Source organism: Rhincodon typus, chromosome 22, assembly GCF_021869965.1.
Source record: "Rhincodon typus isolate 14 chromosome 22, sRhiTyp1.1, whole genome shotgun sequence".
NCBI classification, from domain to species: domain Eukaryota; kingdom Metazoa; phylum Chordata; class Chondrichthyes; order Orectolobiformes; family Rhincodontidae; genus Rhincodon; species Rhincodon typus.
In genome coordinates this window covers 24,871,436-24,875,780 of record NC_063353.1, presented here as the reverse complement: position 1 = coordinate 24,875,780, position 4,345 = coordinate 24,871,436, and the positions used below count along the sequence as shown (strand labels likewise).

The 4,345-nt window shown below is 34.5% G+C and overlaps 1 long non-coding RNA gene across 1 annotated transcript; it reads left to right on the top strand.

The window, feature by feature from the left end:
* The first annotated feature begins 309 nt into the window (after window positions 1-309).
* LOC125485781 lies at window positions 310-3,966 on the top strand. Its single transcript, XR_007264484.1, has 3 exons — window positions 310-500; window positions 1,349-1,403; window positions 2,424-3,966. It is a non-coding gene; the product is annotated as an uncharacterized LOC125485781 (long non-coding RNA).
* Window positions 3,967-4,345: the final 379 nt, after the last annotated feature.

The following is a 4,345-nucleotide window of genomic DNA, read 5'->3' as shown; positions in this document are numbered from 1 at the left end:
CATGGATTTCAAGTCAGAGTTGAATGAAATGGGAAACCATTAACAATCAGGTGGATCAGCTTCTGATGGAGAGGTTGTCTCCAAAGGATAGAAAAGCAAACAATAAAATCATGAACACTGTTTGTTCTCCGACTGTTATGTTAGCCAAATGTTATCAGTCTTTCAGTAGTGCAACAATAAGAGGGAAAGATGGAGGGGGCGTCTGGGAGTGGAGACCAGGCTCCACCCTTCACCATTCCTCCTGGAATTACATGTTGAAGAAAAGGAAGGGACCATTGATGGGAGTGCAGGTGAAGGCAAATTTGAGTTTCAAGTGATATGATTTCTTTTATATTTTGTATAGCACTGTATAAATCAGTCATCCAATATCCATTTCTTTCCAGTTACAGAATTAAGAGCCACAGGTATTTCCTCACAGAATACCCAGCCAATTACAGTCAGTGTGATTTTAGTGATTCTACTGACTGTGATCCTTGTTGCAGGATACATATTCTGCAGAGGTGAGAAATAATAGTGAAATAGTATTCATTTTTTGAATTGTTCACATTAGCTGTTTCTTTGTCTTGAAAGTAGTTATGTATTTCACCTTGAAGCGTTAATATTTTTACTAATGAATGAGCTACCACTTTGCACAGATTATAGCAGCAATATGCTTTGGTCATAATTAACAATAAAAGCAGACACTTTTCAGAATCTTTTCTCTCGGGGGTTGAAGCTTTCTTAGCATTAAAAGACTTTAATACATGCTAGTCTTTTATTGGGATATAGAACTAGGTCATTGAAACTACTGCATCGTATTGCTCAGTGTAGTTGTTTTAAATCCTAACTCCTATAGTTCCTTAATATTCCTTCCCTATCTTTTGGAATTTTTCTTCCTCTTGGATATTTGAGTTGATCTTGCATTTGTTGACTTCTGCAAGTGAGCTGTACATTTCCACACCTTTTTATGAAGAGGCTTTTATTGTTTTGTTTTTAATTGGCCTATTTACCAGCCTGAGCTGACCATGCTGATTTTTAACTCGGCCTGGCTGATAGAAAAGCTGCAATAGATGAGCCAAGAGTGGAGGAATGTGAGAAGGTGGGCACATCGAGGAAAATGCATTCCTATCCCACATCCACAAGACCCACCTTGTGTCTAGGCAGGCTGGCAAAGTCACCACCTCCCATTGCAAACTGCAGCAGGATACCCATCTAGAGAGTGTGGCTTGACTTAGTGAGGCTTGAAACTCAAACAGTGCCTTTTGCTAACATGATTTAGGCAGCCTGCTGGCAAGCTTTTTAAATAGAAAATTCAATGCGTAGAATAGTAAAGATGTATTTTCCTTTTTGTCTCTCAACATTTATATAGATTTTCATCATCCGTATAGAAAAGTGTTTGTGCATTCAAACCAGTCATCCAAAAGGTAGGAAAACATTTCAATTGTGGACAATTGTAGAAGCATTTAAAGCAAGGCAATACTTTGCTTTTTACTCGTCAATAGTGAGAGATTTATATCGTGTCGGTGTGCACTATTGACTTTGCTTTGGCCTGATATTAATTAGAAATTGTACTTCTCAAAGATTTTGTTTTGATATTTAATTTTAGAATTTGCATTGGATCTAACCTGATAGTATTTGGAAGTGTAACTTTCTAAACTGTGCCTTGATCTTTTTTGGGGCTGCTTGTTCCTCCATACCTGAAGAACCTTTCACTTGCCAGTTTGAATCCCTTTTAAAGAGAAGGTAGCGAACAATAATATATAACACATTAATTGAGCTAATACTGAGATTGATATTTAGATATTCAGCAATTCCAAGATTATTATGACATTCTTCTTGTAACACTGGTCATGGCATCATATTTGAGAAATTGATGAGCACAATGATGATCTTTGTTATTTATGAAAACATTCTTAAGCAGATAGTTTTTAACAGCCGGCATTAGAGTTCCCATTTGGAAAAATGTTTTACTCTCCAACAGCCCCAAGTTTCCACTTAAATTCTTTTGTATACTGGTGGACAAAAATTCTGCCATAAAATAATGTAGTCAGGCAGTGCTTTAAAATCTTTTAACCACTTAAATTTGTTTTAATATGTTTATATTATGGAAAAAAAATACTATGTCTCCATGCCAATTTGCCACCTGTGGGGAAAAAAACTGGATTTAAAATTACTGAAAACAATCTTTTTAAAAAACAAACTTTTTTTTAGCTGGGTTATAGTAAAGTAGTGAATGTTAAAAAATATTCAAAATGTATTATCATGCCTTAAAGATCCAGCTTTAATTTCAGAGGAGTCTGTTTAAGTCACATCTGATTTGTGCTTAAAATCCCATGGTCTTTTACTTCAGCCACAGCAATGTTTGGTAAAAGTACATTTGACAGGAAATTCAAGGCTATTAACTGCATTAGTATTTCACAGAAGTGTTGTTGATTATTATTCAGAACGTCTGTGGACATACAAGGAGCCTCTTCCCCCTGAAGGTTTTACCATCAACATGGAGCTAAGCAAAGATTTTGCTACACATCCCTGTGAAATGAAGAAAAGTTTACCCTGAGCTGCTTCTATGAAAAGAAGGCTTAGAACATTGAGCAGATATCCTACTATTTATTGGAGCAGACATTGCCCAAGATTATGGGTGCAACAGTTATTCTAGTTTTATCAGGAGCACACATAGAAAAGCTTCAATATTCATTTATGAAAAAATGGAAAGACAAATAAGCTTGAGACTAGATATTTTGTTGTTATACTCTTGAGAATGGACCAACTTTTTATTTTCAGGTCTAAACATATAAAGGTGCAGATAAATCCAGATGTAGCTAATTATTCAACTAGTATACTCTGAATTAAATGTATTATAGTGGTGCTTGCAGCTGTAGAACACATTGAGTGTTTTTCACCTTTTGTCCTTAGATTAGTGATTACTTGTTGCTTGTTGGTAGCTGTGGAGTTAAGAAACCTTTTTTTTGAATTCGTCCATGAATCTTAAGTGTTGATGTAAATCTGAGTCTAGATTCTGCATGGATTGGCATATCTTTGCCTAGTACAGAGAATTGGGGAGTTTTATTTTACTTGCACGAAGCCAATTGCATATTTTCTCATTCTCTAAAGTATTAATGACATAAATGGCAGTGTAAAATATGTTTAAGATGCTCGGGTATGGTTCCACTCTTCTGTCAAGTTGTACCAATTGTAAAAACTTGGAGTAGCAATTCTATACTTCTGTATAAGTATTTTGTAAATACCTTTGTGACAATCTATTCAGAAAAATAAACTGGCCAGTGTACAATGCTGAAATGAAAATATTTTAGGCTGTGACTTAATTCAAGACCAAAATAATTGAGCTGAGATATATTAAATATGTATCCATCAATATTTGTCTCCACTAGATAGTTTGAAATATCTATCAAAAGCAACTTGTACAATGATGTGTTTGCTAATGTGTTGATATTGAAATGATATTATTGAAGATGTACTGTTTGGTATTATAGTATATTTTATCTAAACGCTGTTTTATTTTAGGAATTTTCTTATTCAATGTTACAACATAAATTAAAACCAGTATTAGTGAATCAACAGCTAGAAACTGTGCAGTTTACAAGTGTATTTTGAAATCTGTTATTTTTTTACAATTATGTTTACTGGTAGAACTTATAGTCTCTTCTTTGAATCCTCTGGCTGAGAAACAGGTTTATAAAAGTTCTTGAGTGAAACAACACAAAATCTATGGAATGACAAAAAGATTGAATGTAATTTGTCAAATATCAAACTGATTTTTCGTAGGCACAGAATATTATAATGTCTAAGTGGATTTGGTTTCACTGAATATCCTGTTGTGCTCATGGTCACTGAAGTATTTGCTCTGTATGTATACATAAACTGACTCATTGACTCATTCTATATAATTAAAATGCATCTCACAATTTTCTACATGTATGAATTACAACTCCATCACAATTTAAAAAAAAATTTAAAAAATCTTATTTATTGAATTTCTGTCTTGCTATTTATTTGGTTGATCTTTGTGTGGCTGCTGAATATAGCTTTCTCTTGTTCTAGAATATTTATTCCAACCTGGAAGTGATAGTGAGAACTTTAAGTTGAGCAAAGTACACTCTGGTCTGAATCTTACCAGAAATTGGCTAAGTGTCATTTTTGACCAACTTCATGTTGAGTTTCTCTCCATGTGAAAGTATATTGTAAGGCCCAGCAGGCTGATCCATGCATTAGAACCTTATCTTCAGCAGATTGATTGTCTATCCCACCTTGGGCTGTATTATAACCACACATTGTCTCAGTTAAGGGGTTGTTTAACAGAGTCATCAGACATGGTCATTCTAAGGCAAATGGTCCTTAAAACACAGCA